General features: G+C 39.1%; 1 protein-coding gene and 1 pseudogene across 3 annotated transcripts in view; both read right to left on the reverse strand.

Moving 5' to 3' along the window:
- Positions 1–20,196, reverse strand: part of Tasp1 (taspase 1) — a 270,718-nt gene that overhangs the window by 117,065 nt on the left and 133,457 nt on the right. The window lies entirely within an intron of this gene.
- LOC118581262 lies at positions 15,035–15,536 on the reverse strand (annotated as a pseudogene).

A 20,196-nucleotide genomic window follows, 5' to 3' on the forward strand; every position in this document is an offset into this window, starting at 1 on the left:
ACCTTAAGGGGAGTAAATTTTGGAATTGAGCATGGTAAGAAGGAGTGAGCAAAAAGAAAGAGTGAGAGGGGAATGGAGAGAGGGAAACAGAAAAGGAGAGAAAAAGAAAAAATAGAAAAAGCTGTGGAAAAGAAGTTACTTATTTTCTGGGCTTTGAAATTTAAAGCAGACTTTAGCAGTGGATAAAAAGAGAAAAGATTATTGAATGGAGCAGAAAGAAGCTGTTAGCTGCTGAACACTGCCTATGAGCTAATGACAAGGGCAGATTTAAGCCTGCAAAGGTTGTACTGTGCAAAGTCCAACACCTTATTTCTTATAATTACTCCAGATTGAAATTGATTATAATTCTGATGAGAAAGGTTACAACAAAGAAACTGATCCTAAAATGTAAAATAAAATCAAAGTAGATAAAATAAATCAGACAAGTAAAACATATGTAAAACAAAGAAGGCATTTATGGAGAGGGGTCACATAATGGGGCTGAAAATGACAATGTATTATATACATGTATGAAATTGTCAAAGAACTATCAGCAATACTTAGCACACACCTACATGTCTTTCCTCCATGAGGGAAGATAGCCTGGAACAGGTAAATACATTTCTTCCAATCCACTCCTTACATTAGGATTCAAACACAAGGCTTGCTACAAATCTGCTATGACCCAGCACAAAGTGCTTCCCAAATATCAAACTCAAAGTAGACACACACAGAGCTAAAAACCACTGGTGATTCTAATTAAAGTCTCTAATACAATAGCCAGCTCATACGTTTAGTTTTGTAAGTAACTATGTAAGCTTTTACTAGCCAGCACTTACTTCAGACATTTTAATAAAGAGAAATCAGTACAATATGCTAATAAATGGACTCCACCAGATATGAACAAATTCTGAAAGTACAAGGAATTGTTTTGTCATGGCTTGTTGTACAGTAGGCTGGATCACAATATAATTCATTAATGAGAACCAGGGTAGATATCAATATAAAGGAAAAATGCAAGCTCTCTTGACAGTTTACATTTACGTGTCCCCAATTTTTTTCCAGTTCACTAGTGAATTTTTTCATTCAATTATCAGCCATCTTGCATAGAGCTGGCTTATATGAAAGACATTTGAATTATCAGTATGTCTTTCTAACTCATCTCTTAGGACCTTTTAGAACAAGCAGTTTGTTTTATCTGGTTTCATTTACAAGAGTCTTGTTAATGTACAGGGCTGGGTGTATTCTTCAAGACTTGATAGACATAACTAGATTATTACTTTAGCAAAATCAACCTCTTTTAGTAGTTTTAGGCTACTCTGGATCAAATTGTAACCTGTTAAAATAGTCATTTAATGCTCCCAGAAATACCCAACGGTCACATCTTACTTTTGCCACCATCAAACACAAAAATGAAACAGAACTCAGTGGTAAGTTGTATATGATGGGTATTGTAGAAGAGGCACAGGTGGGAAAACCACTCTTCCCACTGAAATGTCCTGGCGTCATCTGAAAACTTAGGAAATGAGTCATCCCAGACTTGCTAGATGACATTCTGTATCTTAAATAAGACCTCCAGGTGACTCAGACATATTTAAGTTTGAGAAGATATTATGTTAAAATTAAAAATAATAACCAAGAAACTGTTAGGAGAATATAAATTAAGATTACTATCCTTGGACAAGTGAGATGGCTGAGCAGCTAGTAATGCTTGTATCACATGCCTGACAACTTGAGTTCAATCCCTACAGGCCTTAGTAGAAAGAAATAATTGACTCCAGACCCCCCCACACACACACACACACACTCACTCACTCACTCACTCACACATACATCATATATGTGTATCACATGATAATAATAAATAAAGCCACAGAGATGGCTTAATAGGTTAGAAGCATTTGCCACCAATACTGACGAGATGAGTTTGTTCCCCAGGACCCATAAAATAGACAAGAATCAGCTCCTACAGGTTGTCCTCTGATCTCCACACACACTGTAGCACATGTCCCCACAAAAAGATAAATGAATAAGAAAATAAATTTTCAACACTTGATTTTTTTCCAAGCCAGGCTATGATGGCACATCACATTGTCACACCAGCATTAAGAGGTTGAGGCAGGAGGATCACAGTTCAAGGCCAACATGTACTACATAGTGAAATGTCTCAAAAAAGAAACTCAGAACAAAACAAAAAAGACAGATACCCTCAAAGAATTTAGAAAGAGCCCAAACCTGAAGATCCACACACTAAGCATCTGAAAACTACAGCCTACAGTGTCCCCAGACATCAACTTCTCATAACAGATTGCCAACATCAGACATACTAGATACCTTTAGAAACTGATGAGTTATTCCATGTACAGATTTCACAGCAACAAACTATCAATTTATAAAACTCAAAGTCAACACATTGTGCCTCACAGTCATTTAAACTGGCAGGAGTACAAAGTACTCTGAAGTAAATCTGAAGTAACATGCTGGAAATATTTGACTTATCTTAAACACCACTACTCCTGGCCAATCAGCCCACTGATTACCTTACATATAACTGTCCAACATATACCACTGGCTACATTTAGTATTTAATTTTTTTAAAGATTTTTCTGTGTATTTTTTTTAAGTACAACTTATTGTAAGTAAATTTCCTGAAACTAAAAAGATCTTCTACCATTACAAACAGAACAATACCAAAAATGGCCCTGTGCTATAAAAGGCACTAGTTGTACTGAATGAAATTCTGTCTCTAACAAGAACCTTGTACAGATGAACCAAGAAGGCTAAGCCACCACGTCCACCAGTCCAGTAAGGGCCACGAAGCAGCGTGTCAGAAAGAAATTGTTTTTCTGCTCCTTTTGATGGGTTATGCTTTCAAGTCAGGAAATTAGAAACAGGTGTGCCAGAGGGCACACACATCCTCGCTGCACACTGAAAAACACGCGTTTTCAATTTTCAAACATGAAAGGGACTCCTGTTGAATGAAAGAAGAAATGAAAACCCAGTTCTGTCTCTGCTAACCATATGAAGGGAGCTTGGAAGGTCTTTGACAAGTTGCTCGATTTAGTCCCTCCAACTGACAGCAGGTAGTACTTGACAATAGGAAGGAAGAAGCATTCTTTCAAGTGAGGACAATCAAAGGGAGAAATACATTAAGGATCACAGCCTTGACATTTTAACCCAGCACTTGATCTATCTTATTTCTCTGTTTTTTTTTTTACCATTTCTTCACCTCATGTTTTAAAATTAGAAGCCTGTTCTTTCACAAAATAACAACAAAGTGAAACAACAAAGCAATGCAAACTAAGTATGTAGCTAGGAGCAACCAAAAAAAAACAACAACAACAACAACAAGAAATTATAAACATCAAAAGAACTCATCGTGGGGCCCACTTGATCCACTGTAATCCAGGTCTAAAATCTCAGAGAAAGACTTCCTCACAAAGTCCTGAGTTCTCCCGGAGCTCAAGGTAACAGTAGTGTGAAAGCAATGTGCAGCACTGGAGTGAAAGGCAATGGTTTAGATGAGACGGGTGAAGGAGCAGAACACATGAACGGCTGCAACAACAGGTTCATCCAAGTTGCTAGGTACACTACAGAAGAGGCCTGCACCTATTGTAGTATACATACATTCCCAGATAAATGAATCCAGCACAGCCTCATCATTTCAGCATATTTCCATACTGACATGAAACTTTCTTTCATTACCAAGTAATACCAGAGCTTTCATCCCCTGAAAGATGCTGTTTCTCTATCTTATTCAGACCAGAACATAAGCTAAGTGCCTCTAAAACAGCTATTGCTTAATTACATGTGAGAAATTACAAATCTTCCTGCCAAAGAATAAAATACCTGAGATCATGTATACACAAAAAGAATCCAGCTTTATGTTAAAAGTTTTCTTTGGAAGAATATTTTAAATGTTCATTACACAATAATAAATAACAAAGTATATTTTATACTAAACAACATTACCCCTTTTATTGCTTGCCAAAAAAAAAAAAATCCACCAAAAATACTATCTCAAGATGGTAAAATTACCCATTTCATTTTTCAAATTATTTCTAATTAGCATGCATTATTTCACAATTAGAAAAGTATCAACTCATTTAATACCTCTATAATATATATAACAAAACTTATCATGCCATGTTTTACTGACATCCCTGGGAGACCAGCTCTTTTCTGAAGGGAAATGAAGGAGGAGCGGCGCTAGGGGAGAGGAGGGGCAAAGGAAAGGGGCTAGGAGGAGGGGAGGGAGGTGATGTAATATATAAGAGAATAATAATAATAATAATAATAATAATAATAATAATAATAATAATAAAGTAGCTGTCACTTTTAGCTAGTATCCTAGAAAATGATGCAGCATAATTCAGAATTCTACTTTATCTTGATCTATCAGTGACAAAGCTATGTAAAAAAGCAGAAAATAACATGTTAATAGTTCATCAGATATGAAGTGACTCAGTTAGAATAGTCTCAGAATAGAATTCCTAAGCCATATCATTATTTAGTGCCTGGAAGTGTGCTGGAGCTTTAAACACTCTGCTATCTGTGAATAAGAGGAATTCTTCCACCCCAATAACCAAACCATCCAAGTCAAGGGCTTTTAAGATGGTGACATTTACATCCGGAAGCCACCATTCATAAAACATTTTCATGTGGCATTAATCTCACATCTACATATCATCCCTCAAATTATTTCAGCTTAAATGGTTGTTCCTTACATTGAGAAATCTAACAATCTTACTGAGTAGGACAATCTTATGAAATTTTTTGCTTCATGAGAACAAGACACTTGTGAGAAGCCAGAGTCAGCCATGTAGTGAGAAGCAGCATTGGCTAATCAAGAAGGTTAAAGAACCAGAGTGGGTGAGAGCATGGGAGGCAGCAGTAGAACCAACAGCTGTGCATTTAACTTAAGTGGCTCTGGCCAAAATTGGGGCGCTATCCTTTGATGTTTCCTGTGCTGCCCACACCTCGTCTTTGTTCTCTTCTGTAAATGCATTTAAATGTGACCATTTATCAGCCTGTTAGTGCTGCCAGTCTACCTTAGATGCCATCATTTCTAATCCAGTTTATGGCAGAAGCTTTTAGCTTGCCTCAATTCTCAACACTGAAGTTGTCATTTAAAGCTAACTCAATCCCTCCCTCCCTCTTTTCTCTTTTCCTCTCCCTTCCCTTTCTTACCTCCCACCTTTGGCTGTCCATTTGCTCTTCATCTTAAAAGAAAGGATGAAAGCTTCCCAGCTCTCCCTCAGCAGCCCTTGCCTTCCCCCTCTCCCTCCCCCTCCAACTGCTCAGTTGCAGGTGCCATGGCTGTCACTGTCCTCAGGAATCCCTAGGACCTACGCTTGAGTTGTGCTTTCGTGTTCCCCTTGTAGGATTTGAGTCCCCACCGTCACCGTCAACTTATTTACATGGTTCCCTTCTCACTCAGATCTCTTGACCAAAGTATCCAAACATGAATTCTTGCTATTCTCATTCATATTTTCTTTTTTCATTGTATGTATCATTTCATACTTTATTATTTTAATTATCATATCTTTATTTTCTGTCTTCTCTAAGCACCATGAAGGTTGGGGTGCCAACATCTTTGTTCACTGAAATGTGGGTGGTATACATCATAGAACTTCTGATGCTTGTTGAATGAATGAATGAATGTAAATGAATATGAATGGCAAATCAAGACAGTAGGCAGAATGAGGAAGGCCATTCATTCCCAGTAAGGACCAAGAGGAAGGTAAATATCGAATGGGAGTCCTTTATTCTGTTGACAGTAGGGATGGCTGAGGAAGATGGTGAGGGTAAGGCACTTTGAGTTCAATTTGAAGTGTTAGGTTGTGATCTCTAGGCAGCTTTGAATAAGTGAATTTTCTTTCCCATGAAGCAAGAATTCCTGTTGAGCAGGGAGATGCTCCTACTTTTGCAAGTTAGGTGAAGATGGATTTTTTTTCATCTCTAAAGTTGTTTCTGGAGAGAGGAGCACTGATGCAGACATTTAAGAAGTTAAATGCCTAGCTGTTGGTTCTACTGCTGAGTCCCATGCTCTCACCCACTCTGGTTCTTTAACCTTCTTGATTAGCCAATGCTGCTTCTCACTACATGGCTGACTCTGGCTTCTCACAAGTATCTTGTTCTTATGAGGCAAAAAATTTCATAAGATTGTCCTACTCAGTAAGATTTTTAGATTTCTCAATGTAAAGAGCAACCATGTAATCTGCTATATAGAAAAGATTTCAAGAGAACATAGTGTGAGTTGGGGCCAAAATTTAAAGCCCATATTTGGACATGCTAAGTTTGAGATGTCCATTAGAAATATGAGCAGGGATGTTTAACAAACCTGTAGGTTATAAATGAGATCTAGGGAGGACCCAATTTGGAGATAGACATGTGCAAGACATCAGGATAGATGAAGGTTTGCCATTAGACTGGACAGGCGGTATCAATACAGCAAACTGAGAAGCAGCAGTTTGTGAGGTAAGGGGGACAACAGCAGAGAGAGCACTGGTCAAGGGCAGGATTCCAGAAAGAACAAACCCTTCAAATAGCTGTCAATGCTGCTCACAGTATTAATCATCTAGATTGAAGTTGCTGATAATTTTGACAAAAGAAGATGGTGGAGTGGCAGAGAGAAAGCTTGCCTTAAATACATTCAAAAATAAATAATCCCAGCACTTGGGAGGCATGGACGGGAGGATCGCTGGAGGTTTGAGGCCAGCCTGGTCTACATAGCGAGCTCCAGGATGTAGAAGTAATAGTCTTATTAAATAAGAAACACAGAGCCAAATGCAGAGTTTAAAGCCCAAGAGGTCAGAGCAGTAAGCTAAGAGTTGAGACTTAAAACCTCCTTCTTACCGTTCCTGCCACTGTAGTCCTTCTCCTCAGCAAGAGACCTACTTCCTGTGTGTCTGTCTTTTTATTGACTTTCTGTTCTACCTTCTCATTGGTTGTAAACTCAACCACGTGACCTCCTTGCCACTGCCTGTCTATACAGACCTCCAGGTCTCTATGGTTGGTATTGAGATTAAAGACGTGTGTCCCCATGCTTGTTGTATCCTTGAACACACAGAGATCTGCTTGTCATGTGATCAGGATTAAATGTGTGTGCCACCACCGCCTGGCTTCTGCTATGGCTTGCTATTAGCTATGATCCCCAGACAACTTTATTTATTAACATACAAATAAAATCACATTTCAGTACAAATAAAATATCACCATACCAGGACAGTCAGGGATAGAGAGAGAGACCCTGTCTGAAAATTAAATAAAATAGAGCAACTGAAGAAAAAAAAAATGAACAAGCCTCAACAATTCCTAAACATTTCGCCTTGCAGGGTTGCTATGAGATGAATAAAGGACTAGAAAGATTAAATCCCAAGTTAATTTGCACAAAACATTTTGAGCACAACTGGGTATTGTTGCCAAAAGTGCCCATGACACACACAAAACAACAGATAAAGAATAGCGGCTGCTAGAAAAGAAGATGCAGCATGGTTTCCTGACTGATTGATTCCACATCCCTGGAAGAGCTGTAGTAGCACTGGCAGACACTTCATCAGTCCACTGCTGACCCTCTGTCCACTCCTGACAATGATTCCATGAGTACGTTTTTGAGCATAGTCCCTCAAGCATCCTTCATATGGGCAGGGCAGAGTGCAGGGATGGCTGAGAAACCAGGAAAAAGTGGCGAACTATCCAAGCTCTTAAGGAAGAGACTCCAGTCAGTAACTCAATTTAAAGCATGCAATGTTTTCAATGTATGCAGTTTTAAAATCCCATCTACCTTTGTACTTAATTGGGCAAATCACAGTCATAGCTCTCCCAGGCTTCAGGTTTCCAGCACTGCCATAAAAGCAAAGAACCTACATAATCAGAAAACACTGAACTCCGAAGCAACCAGGCAGCAGTTTTCTTGTCACCCTAAAACTCTTTAGAAACATGACGATCTCCTCCAACCTTCCTACCCACTCCTCCCATTACCCAACCCCACCTTCAGAAGGCATTCGCTGGAAACCTGCCAGCCAACTGTGCCAGAGAAGTAAGCAAGCCAGCAAAGCAGGTAGGCTAGCTTCAGATCTTCACCCTCCCTCCTCTCCTCAATCCAAGCCCCAGTCTCATCCCCAGCTCTGTAGCAAACTACCTGTTGTGCACTCTCCTCACTCTTAGTCCCCATGCCCAGGAGACTAAGCAGATCCTGGGAGAAGACCCTGCTTCCCCCCCTCCTGTGGACCTCCTTAGTCCTTCCTCCTAGCCCTTCCCCATTCCTAAGTGTAAGCTCCCAATGCCTAGAAATACATTCTACACAAAAACCCCAGTGGTCACACCTATAAGGAACCCCAAAGCATTCCCTACAAGACAACACATAGCTACCACACTCTTAAAGAACCAGCGAAGGCAACAGAAACCAAGTAACAAAACACTCATCAAACCATCATGATATCAGCTACCTTGTATCATAATCACCACAAACTCAAATGCCTAGACACCAGCACAGAAACAGCCAGGACAACTAGAGCCCAGCAACCTACCACAGTAAGCCCTAAGAAATGCAACATGGCTGAAATAAGACAAAGACCTTAAAATAGTTTTTATGAATATGATAGAGGTCCTTTTTTGGCTAGATTTATGTCAACTTGAAACAAACTATAGTCATCTGAGAGGAGGAGGAACCTTGATTGAATAAAATGCCTCCATAAGATCGAGCTGTGGGCCACCCTATAAGGAATTTTCTTAATTAGTGATGGGGGGGAGGGGGGAAGGAAGGGCAACCCAACCCATGATCCTGTGTTCTATACAAAAGCAAGCTGACCAAACCATGTGAAGCAAGCCAGTAAGCAGCACCCCTTCACAGCCTCTGCACCAGCTCCTTTCTTCAGACCTGCTCTGTTTGAGTCCTTGTCCTGACTACCTTCATGATGAAAAATGATGTGTGGAAGTGTAAGCTAAATAGACCTTTTCCTCCCAAAATTGCTTTTTGGTTATTGTGTTTTACTGCAGCAATAGGAACTCTAAAATAGTCCTTAAATAGTATATGAATAAATCCCTTAAATCTATGAAAACACAAACAAAAGAAGCAAATTAACAAAACAGAAGAAAATAAAGGAAACAACACCATTCACAATAACCTCAAATAATTAAAAAGTTTGTGGTAACTATAACCATGAAAGTCAAAAGCTTGTATGGTAAAAACTTTAAGACATTAAGAAAGAAGTTGAAGAAGATACCAGATGATAGATCTCCTACGCTCATGATCAGTAGGATGATTACAGTAAAAATGGCCATCCTACCAAAAAGCAATCTACAGATTCAATGCAATTGCCCTCAAAATTCCAAAACAATTCTTCACAGATCTTGGAAAGGGCAATTTTCAGCCTCAGACTACACACACACACACACACACACACACACACACACACACACACACACACACAAAAGGATAGCTAAAACAATCCTAAATAATAAGAGGATTGATGGAGATACCACCATCCTCAACCTCAAATTGTACTACAGAGCTATAATATTGGCACAAAAACAGACATGATGTTGAATGGAATCAAATTGAAGACCTAGACAAAAATCCACATACCTATGAACACATCATTTTTTTTTTTATAAAGACGACAGAAATACAAAGTGGAATACAGTATCTTCACAAAATGGTGCTGGTCAAACTGGATGGCTGCATGTCAGAGTTCCAACAGATCCATACTTATCACCCTGCACAAAACTCAACCTCAAATGGATCAGAAATCTCAACATAAAACCAGATACACTGAACCTAATAGTAGAGAAAGCCAGGAACAGCCTTGAATGCATTGGCACAGTTAGCACAGGCACTAAGATCCACAGTTAATAAAGGAGACCTCAGGAAACTGAGAAGCTTCTGCACTGCAAAGGACACCGTCATTCAGACAAAGCAGCAGCCTATAGAACAGGAAAAGATTTTTACCAGCTACACATCTGATAGGAGGCTAATATCCAAAATGTACACAGAACACACACACTAAACTAGATACAAAGAAAACAAATAACCCAAATAAAAATGAGATGCAGATCTAAACAAAGAATTCCCAAAAAAGGAAACTCAAATGGCTGGGAAACACTTAAGGAAATGTTCAACATGCTTAGTCATCAGGGAAATGCAAATTAAAACTACTTTGAAATTTCAATGGCTAAGAGCAGTAAAACAAATGATAGCTCATGTTGGCAAGGACATTGAATAAAAGTGAACACTCATCCATTGCTGGTGAGAGTGCAAATGTGTACAGCCACTATGGAAATTAGTGTGGTGGTTCCTCAGGAAGACAAGAATCAATCTACCTACAGATTCAGCTAAACCACTCTTTAGTATATATCCAAAGGAGGCTTCATCCTACCTCAGAGACAACTGCTCAACCATGTTCATTGCTGCTTTATTCATAAAGCTAGAAATTGGAAACAACCTAGATGCCCATAATAGAAGAATGGATAAGGAAAATATGGTAGATTTACACATTGGAATATGACTCAGCCATTAAAAAAAAAACAAACAGCTGGGCAGTGGTGGCGCACACCTTTAATCCCAGCACTCGGGAGGCAGAGACAGGTGGATCTCCGTGAGTCAGAGGCCAGCCTGGTCTACAAAGCGAGTTCCAGGACAGGCTCCAAAGCTACAGAGAAACCCTGTCTCGAAAAACCAAAAAGAAAAAACAAACAACATGAAATTCACAGATAAATGGATGGACCTAGGAAAAAATAATCATCCTGAGTAAGGTAACCCAGATTCAGAAAGACAAATATGGTATATATCCACTTGTATATGAATATTAGCTGTTAAGTCAATGATAACCAAGCCACAATCCACAAAACCACAGAGGTTAGGCACAGCATAAGGGACTGGGGATGGAGCTGCAAGAAGATAGATCTCCCTAGGAAAGGGAAACAGAACAGATAGCTGTGTTTGGATGGTGGTGTGCTGGAATAAGAAAAACAAGTAGGAAGTGGGAGGTAAGAGGGAATATGGTACAAACAGCTAAAATTAAGGGGCATTTGAAAGGTAGTGTGCAAACAATACAGAAGCTTCCTAAAATAGGTACATATATGAGGGTAATCTAAATGAAATCACTAAAATGGGGGAGACAGAGCCCCACTGGACATTTCATGTCTCCAAATGAAGCTTCTGTTCCAGAAATTGGATACATATAATTGAGTTGCTGGCCAAAGGGTCCTATGAGGATGCCCAAACAACCTAGACTATTTTCAAGACTACAGGTTGCTCTCCACAAACTGACAGTAAGGCCCTACTGCTGAAAACAACACAAACACAATTCATTGAACATGGAGAAGTAGAGCTGATGTCTATAAAGCAGTGGAGGAATGTTCCCCTTGCTCCACATACTCAACAACATGAGCGGCCACTTCTGTTTGTGATCTTAGCCATTCAAATCTCAGTGTCTTTTTTATTTACATTTCCCTGATGACTAAGGACATAGAAGATTTCGTCAAGTGTTCTCGGCCATTTGAGATTGTTTTGATGATGATTCTCTGTTCAGATCTGTACATCATTTTTTAACTAGATTATTTGGTTTTTTGATGTCTACTTTCTTGAGTTCTTTATATATTTTTGATATTAGCCCTCTGTCAGATATGGAGTTGTTGAAGATCTTTTCCCATTCTGCAGGCTGTCATTTTGTCCCTTTGACAGTGTCCTTTCCTTTATAGAAGCCTATCACTTTCATAAGGTCCCAGGTGGTAATTGTCAGTCTTAGTGCCTGGACTGCTGGTGTTCTGTTCAGGAAGATGTCTCCTGTGCCAATGTGCTCAAGGCTATTTCCCCCACTTTCTCTTCTATCAGGTTCAGCATATCTGGATTTATGTTGAGAGGTCTTTGATCCACTTGGACTTGAGCTTTGTACAGGGTGATAAATATAGATCATTTTCACTCTTCTCTATGAAAACATTCAATTTGACCGGCACCATTTGTTAAAGATGTTTTCTTTTTTCCATTGTATAATTTTTGGCTTCCTTGTCGAAAATCAGGTATCCATACCTGTGTGGATTTACTTCTAGGTCTTAGATTCAATTCCATTGATCAACTCATCCGTTTTCATGTCAATACCATGCAGTTTTTATTACTATTGCTCTACAGTACAGCTTGAAATCAGGGATGGTGATACCTCTGGAAGTTCTTTTATTGTAGAGGATTGTTTTAGCTATACTAGGTTTTGTTTTTCCATATGAAGTTGAGTGTTGTTCTTTCAAGGTCTGTAAAGAACTGTGTTGGGGGGGACGGGGCTGGAGAAATGGCTCAGAGGTGAAGAGCACTAGCTGTTCTTCCAGAGGTCCTGAGTTCAATTACTGGCAACCACATGGTGGCTCACAACCATCTATAATGAGATCTGGTGCCCTCTTCTGGCCTGCAGGCAGAACACTGTATACATAAGAAATAAAAAAAATCTTTATTTAAAAAAATTGAGTTGGAATTTTGATGGGGATTGCTTTGAATCTGTAGATTGCATTTGGTAAAATGGCCATTTTTACTACATTAATCCTACCAATCCATAAGCATGGGAGATTTATCTTCCACTACCTTCTCCAATTTCTTGCTTCAAAAAATTGAAGATCTTGTCATACAGGTCTATCACTTTCTTGGTTAGATATTTTATATTATTTGTGGCTATTGTGAAAGATTTCACCCCACCCCACCCGATTTCTTTCTCAGACAATTTATCATTTGTTTTTGTTTTTTGTTGTTGTTGTTTTTTGGTTTTTGTTTATTTGGTTGGTTGGTTGGTTTATTTTGAGACAGGGTTTCTCTGTGTAGCTTTGCACCTTTCCTGGAACTCACTTTGTAGACCAGGCTGGGCTTGAACTCACAGAGATCCACCTGCCTCTGCATCCCGAGTGCTGAGATTAAAGGCGTGTGCCACCACCGCCTGGCCATTTGTATATATGAGGGCTACTGATCTTTTTTCAGTTAATTTTGTATCCAGCCACTTCACTGAAGATGTTTATCAGCTGTAATGAGTTCCCAGTTAGGCTTTTGGGAATCAGGTGCCTGTGGTGTGATGCCTTACACAGCCTTGGTGCAGTGGGAAGGGGCCTGGACCTGCTGTAACATGAATCTTAAAGAGTCTTATTAATAAAACTCAACCCGAGGCCAGTTATTGGGGTGACTGCTGGAAGATCAGAGAAGCAGAACAAGCCACAGCTATCTCACCTTGCTAGTTCCTCAGGTGATCTTGTTTCCTCAGGCTGGAAGCTTCTGAGTCCTCCTCCACATGAATCTCAGCTGAACTGTGTTGCTCCAAAGCTTAAACTAACTACATGCTTTTTCCTCTTTAGTTCCTGGTCCTCATGCCTTATATACCTTTTACTTTCTGCCCCCACTTCCTGGGATTAAAGGCATGGGTCACCATGCTTAGCTGTTTCTAAGGTGGCCTTGAACTCAGAGATCTGGCTAGCTCTGTCTCCCAAGTGCTGGGATTAAAGGTGTGTACCACCACCGCCCAACTTCTGTTATGGCTTACTCTTCCCATTTTCTAGCCACCATTTCTGGCTCTGTTCTAGTGGCTGTCTGTTCTCTGACCCCAGATATGTTTATTTCGGGGAACACACAATATTTCAGGGAACACAATACCCACCACAACCTGCCTAGGCTCAGTGTGCTGGGCTCTGCTGACTCCCCATGGGAGGCCTTGATTTGGGGGATGTAGGGATGTGGGATGGCTTGGGAGGGAGGGCTGGGGAGTGGGAGGAGGGAGGATCTGTGGGTGGTATGTAGAGTGAGTAGAAAATTTCTTAATAAAGAAAAATAAAAAGGGGGGTTTCCCTGTTAGAAATTTTGGGGTCGCTTATGTATACTAGCATATCTTCTGCAAATAGCAATACTTCGATTCTTCCTTTCCAATATGTATCCACTGATCTCCTTTTGTTGTCTAATTGCTCTAGCTAGAACTTCAAGTATTATACTGAATAGATATGGAGAGAATGGAGAGCCGTTGACCTGTTCCTAATTTTAGAAGAATTGCTTTGAGTTTCTCTCCATTTAATTTGATTTTGGATATAGGCTTGCTGTAAACTGCCTTTATTATGTTTAGGTATGTCCCTTATATCCCTCATCTCTCCAAGACTTTTATTAAGAAGGGTGTTGGATTTTGTCAAAGGCTTTTCACCATCTAATGAGATGATCATGTGGCTTTTTTTCTTTCAGTTTGTTTACATGGTGGATTACACTGACAGATTTTCATGTTGAACCAATGCTGGTTGCATTTCTGGGAGGAAGCCTACTTGATCATGGATAATCTTTTTGATGTTCCTTAGATACAGTTTGAGTATTTTATTGAGAATTTTTGCATCTATGTTCATGAGGCAAATTGGTCTATAATTCTCTTCCTTTGTTTAGTTTTTGTGTGGTTGGGGTATCAGAGTGACTATGGCCTCATAAAATGAATGTGGCAATGTTCCTTCTATTTCGATTTCTATTTCCATATTATGTGGAATAATATGACAAGTGTTGGTTTTAGATCTTCTTTGAACGTCTGGTAGAATTCTGCAATAAAACCATTTGGCCCTGGGCTCTTTTAGAGCAGAATTCCACTAGACTTTCAAAGAAGAGCTAACACCAATATTCGTCAAATTATTCCACAAAAGAGAAACAGAAAAAAACATTATCAAATTCATTTTCTAAGGTCAGTCACCCTAATACCCAAACCACACAGAGTCAACAAAGAAAGAGAATTTTTTTAACAGAATAGAAACACTCTAATTTTTTGTTTGTTTGGGGTTTTTGTTTGTTTGCTTGTTTGTTTGTTTTAGAGCTTTGAGACAGTGTCTCACTATGTAGCCTAGGTTAGCCCTGATCTTGCCAAGTAGCCCCAGCAGGCCTTAGATTTGTGATCTACTTACTTTTGCCTCTCGAGTACCTGAATCTCTATTTTTTGAGCCATTTCTGTTGAGTAAGAATGTAAGCTGCACCTATCAGTGTTATCCAAATTTAACATGATGTTTTCTGCACACACAGAAAACAAAGATAAGTCCACTCACACCGCAAAAAGGTCTTGGGATGACCATCCTACATCAACGCTTCTTCATGCAGTACGTATTCCCCAATGCTTGCTTGATGAAACACGACAATTGCCATGGGGTCCACTTTTCTGTAGTCTTGAGTAGACTCTGTGGCCACGCCCAACCCCAAAGGAATGTCTACCATGGAATAAACCACTATTCCCTGGTACTGAGAAGTATTTTCAGTGAAAAGCTGTTCTGCTCCTGACTTTATCCACACTTTAAAATTGGCATAGGGTGCACGGTATCTGAGAGCTGTAACATGCAACTAGAACTTGTGGGTCTTGGTCAACTTTCCAAAACATGTCCCCAGTGACACTAGCTTATCCCTAGAGATGTTAGTGGCCAGCTTCAGAATCATCACACTCACTTAGTACATTCTGGTTGTTGTGCAGGCAGAAATAGGAAGTACTGTTGGGCCTGTCCATCAGGAACTATAGATTCTCCTTGATGTATTTTGAAATCTTCACAAATATTACTTGGGTCTCTTCTTCAGTCAAGGGCTGCATTTTCCTGATAGCTTGGCTCCCAGGATCATAGTGACTGGTTGGAAAACTTTTAATGAATACTTCTATTTCATTGGGAGTTTATTTAAATTGTTTATCTGATCTTGATTTAACTTTGTTAAGTGGATATATTGAGAAAATTGTCCATTTCTTTTAGATTTTCCAGTTTGGGGGAGTATAGGTTTTTGAAGTATAACCTAATGATTCTTTGGACTTCCTTGGTATCTGTTGTTACATCCCTCTTTTCCTTTCTGATTTTGTAAATTCATTCATTCATATTCTCTCTCTCTCTTTCTCTCTCTCTCTCTCTCTCTCTCTCTCTCTCTCTCTGCCTTTTAGTAAGCTTGGATAAAATTTTGTCTACCTAGTTGATTTTCTCAAAAAAAAAAAACAAAACAAAACTCTCTGTTTCAATAATTATTCGTATTATTCTCTGTTTCTATTTTTTTTCCTTTAATTTCGGCCCTCAGTTTGATTATTTCCTGCCATCTACTCCTCTTAGGTGTGTTTGCTTCTTTTTATTCTAGAGCTTTCAGGTATGCTGTTATGTCACTGGTATGAGATCTCTCCAACCTCTTCATGAAGGTACTTAGTGCTATGAACCTTCCTCTTCGCATCACTTGGATTATGTCCCCAAAGTTTGGGTATGTTGTGCATCATTTTCAGTGTATTCTATGAAGTCTTTAATTTCCTTCTTTATTTCTTCCTTGACCTAGTGATAATCTCAGTAATTCTACTGAGAGTTGTTCCGTTTCCACGGGTTTGTAGGCTTTCTGTTATTTCTGGTGTTGTTGAAATCCAGCCTTAAACCACAATGGTCTGATAAGATACAGGGGGTTATTTCGATTTTCTTGTGTCTGCTGAAACTTGCTTTATATCTGAATGTATGATCAATTTTAGGAAAGGTTCAATGAGGTGCTGAAAAGAAGGTATATTCTTTGTGTGGGGGTGAAATGTTCTGTAAATATATGTTAGGTCCATTTGCATAATAATGTGTTAGTACTATTATTTCTCTGTTTAGATTCTGTCTGGTCAACCTGTTCATTGGTAAGAGTGATGTTCAATATGTGATATAAGCTTTAGTAATTTTTTCTTTTTTTTTTTTTTTAACAAATGTGGGTGCCCTTGCATGTGGGGCATAAATGTTCAGAAATAGGACAGCATCCTGGTGCATTTTTCCTTTGACAAGTATGAGATGTGCTTCTCCATAACTTTTGCTTAATTCTGGTTTGATACCTATTTTGTTAAGATATTAGAATAACTACATCAGCTTGCTTAGGTCCCTTTGCTCAGAAAATCTTTTTCCAGCCCTTTATTCTGAAGTAATATCTTCCTTTGATGTTGAGTTGTGTTTCCTATATGCACAGAACAATGGATCCTCCTGTTTTCGTTTCCATTCTGTTATCATGTGACTTTTAATTGGTTATTCGGCCCATTGATGTTGAGAGATAATAATGAGCAATGACTGTTAAATCCTGTTATTTTGGTGGTGGTGGTAGTGTGTGTATGTGTGTATGTCTGTGTGTGTGTGTCTGTGTCTGTGTTTCCTTTCTTTAGATCTTGCTGGTTTGATATTATCTATTGCCTGAATTTTCATGGGGATAGTTAACTTCCTTGGGTTGGGGTTTTCCTTCTAGTGCCTTCTATAGAGCTGTATTTGTGGACAGATATTGTTTAAATTTGAATTTATCATGAAATATCTTATTTTCTCCATCTATGTTGACTGAAAGTTTTGCTGGGTATAGTAGTCTGGGCTGGCATGCATGGTCTCTTAGTGTCTGGCAAGACATCTTTCCAGAATTTTCTGGCTTTAAGAGTCTCTGTTGAGAAGTCAGGAATAATTCTTACAGGTTGCTGTGGAATAATCCTTTTGTAAATATGTGCTGTTCTCATGGTTAATAAAAAGCTGATTAGTCGATAGCTAGGCAGAATTTTTGGAGCACAGAGAATGCTGGGAGGAAGAAGAGTAGAGTCAGAGAAGTCACCAGCCTGCACAAGGAGATCACCAGGAGTCACAGAGGGAGCAAAATATGCTGGAAGACAAGTAAAGCCATGAGCCACATGACAATACATAGATTAATAGAAATAGATTAATTTAAGTTGTAAGAGCAGCAATACATAGATTAATAAAAATATGTGGTGGGTATTGTGTTTCCTGAAATATTGTGTGTTCCCTGAAATAAACATATCTGGGGTCAGAGAACAGACAGCCACTAGAACAAAGCCAAAAATGGTAGCTAGGAAATGGGAAGAGTAAGCTATAGCAGAAGTTGGGCGGTGGTGGTACACGCCTTTAATCCCAGCACTTGGGAGGCAGAGCTAGCTGGATCTCTGAGTTCAAGGCCACTTTAAAAACAGCTAAGCATGATGACCCATGCCTTTAATCCCAGAAACCCAACCTTAAATCCCAGGGAGTGGGGGCAGAAAGAGAAAGGTATATAAAGCGTGAGGACCAAGAACTAAGTGAGTAAAGCATGTAGTTAGTTAAGCATTTGGTTGGTTAAGCATTTAGGCTTTGGAGCAACACAGTTCAGCTGAGATTCATGTGGAGGAAGACTCAGAAGCTTCCAGCCTGAGGAAACAAGATCACCTGAGGAACTAGCAAGGTGAGATAACTGTGGCTTGTTATGCTTCTCTGATCTTCCAGCATTCACCCCAATAACTAGCCTCAGGTTTGTTTTAATTAACAAGTACCTTTAAGATTCCTGCTACAAAAATAGGTTAATTTAACTTGTAAAAGCTAGTTAGTAATAAGTCTGAGCTATCAGCTGGGCATTTATAATTTATATTAAGTCTCCCTGTTTGTTATTTGGGAATTGGAGGAAGGAAAAGAAAAGTATGCCATTAATAGGTCTGCTTTATATGTTATTTGGCCTTTTCCTTGCAGCTTTTAATATTCTTTCTTTGTTCTGTATGTTTAGTATTTTGATTATTATGTGCCATGGGGACTTGCTTTTCTGATTCAATCTATTTGGTATTCTGTAAGATTCTTGTATCTTTAATGGCATCTCCTTCTTTAGGTTAGGAAATTTTATTCTATGATTTTGTTAAATATTATGTTGTGGGTTTTTGAGCTGGGATTCTTCTTCTTCCATTCCTATTATTCTTAGGTTTGGTCTTTTCATAGCGTACCAGATTTCCTGCATGTTTTTTGTGTTAGACGTTTTTTAGACTTAACATTTTCTTAGAAGGATGAATCTGTTTCTTCTATTGTACCGTCAATACCTAAGATTCTCTCTTCCATTATCTTGTATTCTGTTGAAGCTTGCATCTGTAACTCCTTTTGCATACCCAAGTTTTTCCATTTCCGTAACTCCCTCAGTTTGTGTTTACTTTATTGCTTATGTTTCGATTTTCATGTCTTGAATAGTTTACTTTACCTGTTTGCTTTTGGCTTTCTTGGCATTCTTTAAGGGATTCATTGATTCCTTCCAATTTTTGGTTGTTTTTTCCTTGATTTCTTTAAGAGAGTTTTTCATTTCTTTGTTAAAGACCTATATCATCTTCATAAAGTTGTTTCTAATGTCTTTTTCTTGTGCTTTGGCTGTGTTGGAATATTCAGGTCTTGCTGTTTTCGGATATCTGGGCTTTGATGGTGCCACATTACCCTAGCTATTGTTGATTGTATTTTCACACTGGTATTTAGGCTGAGTTTGGGTTGATTTAGAACTAGGTCCTGATTTCTGGGTTGGTCTTTGTTGGATGGGTGTTTTGTTCCTTGGCTTCTGTTTCTTTGGTTTTCTACTCTTTGTGTTCTGGATTTCTGAAGCTGGCATGTCCTCTGATCTGGTAGGTGTCAGGAGCCATTGTCATGAGCTATTGTGGGCCATGATGCAATTACACCTTATAGCAATTGATAATTCAGATGTCAACCAACCAGCAGAATGTTCTCTGGTGGGGTAACATATCAAGCAAGGCTTGCAGGCCACTGACTCTGAATACTGTTCCTTCCAACTATAACTTCTTGTGCAATAACAGCTATGATATCTCCCCATTACCATGCATTTTCATTAAATTTGTACAGTAATCTCATGATTACATCTCAATCTTATGGGTACATATATCTGTGGGTGGTGAGGAAGATGACTTTTAATTTAGTTGTATAATTTTGATATATGGAAAAATATAGTAGGATATGCTTCATAGCCAGATCTATTGTCCCATGAGACTGTAGACCCTTAAAGCCTGCCTTGTTCCTTTTACTCAGGCAAAGAAAATAACAATCTCACCTCAGTCTAACACAATGTTTAGCTCATATTTACCTCAGAGCAAGTTCAAACTAGACTAAAGGCCTTTGTAAATAGATCCTAAGTTTAAAACTTTGCAGTTATGCACAAGGTCAGAGTTACAGGTATCTACCAAGATAACTAACACAAATCACCCTAAACAAAAAAGCAGGCCAATTCTTCGCTTGCCAAATCTGCTCACAATAGACCTATGTCTCAGATTTTGTCTCATTTGGTTACTATGGCCCTCCCTATTACTCCTGAAACCTTGAAAATGTGTAGTGCCAGGGTAAATGGCTCGGCTCCTTATCACTTACCCTAGGAATATGCTTTTGACCAATGAGAGGTAACTCCTGTAACTTTTTCTATTGTTCAAGCCTCCTGTGAAAGAAGACTTATTAGGTGAGATGAGAAGGAGGAGGAAAAGGAGGAGGAGG

Source organism: Onychomys torridus, chromosome 4, assembly GCF_903995425.1.
Source record: "Onychomys torridus chromosome 4, mOncTor1.1, whole genome shotgun sequence".
In the NCBI taxonomy this organism is placed as follows: Eukaryota; Metazoa; Chordata; class Mammalia; order Rodentia; family Cricetidae; genus Onychomys; species Onychomys torridus.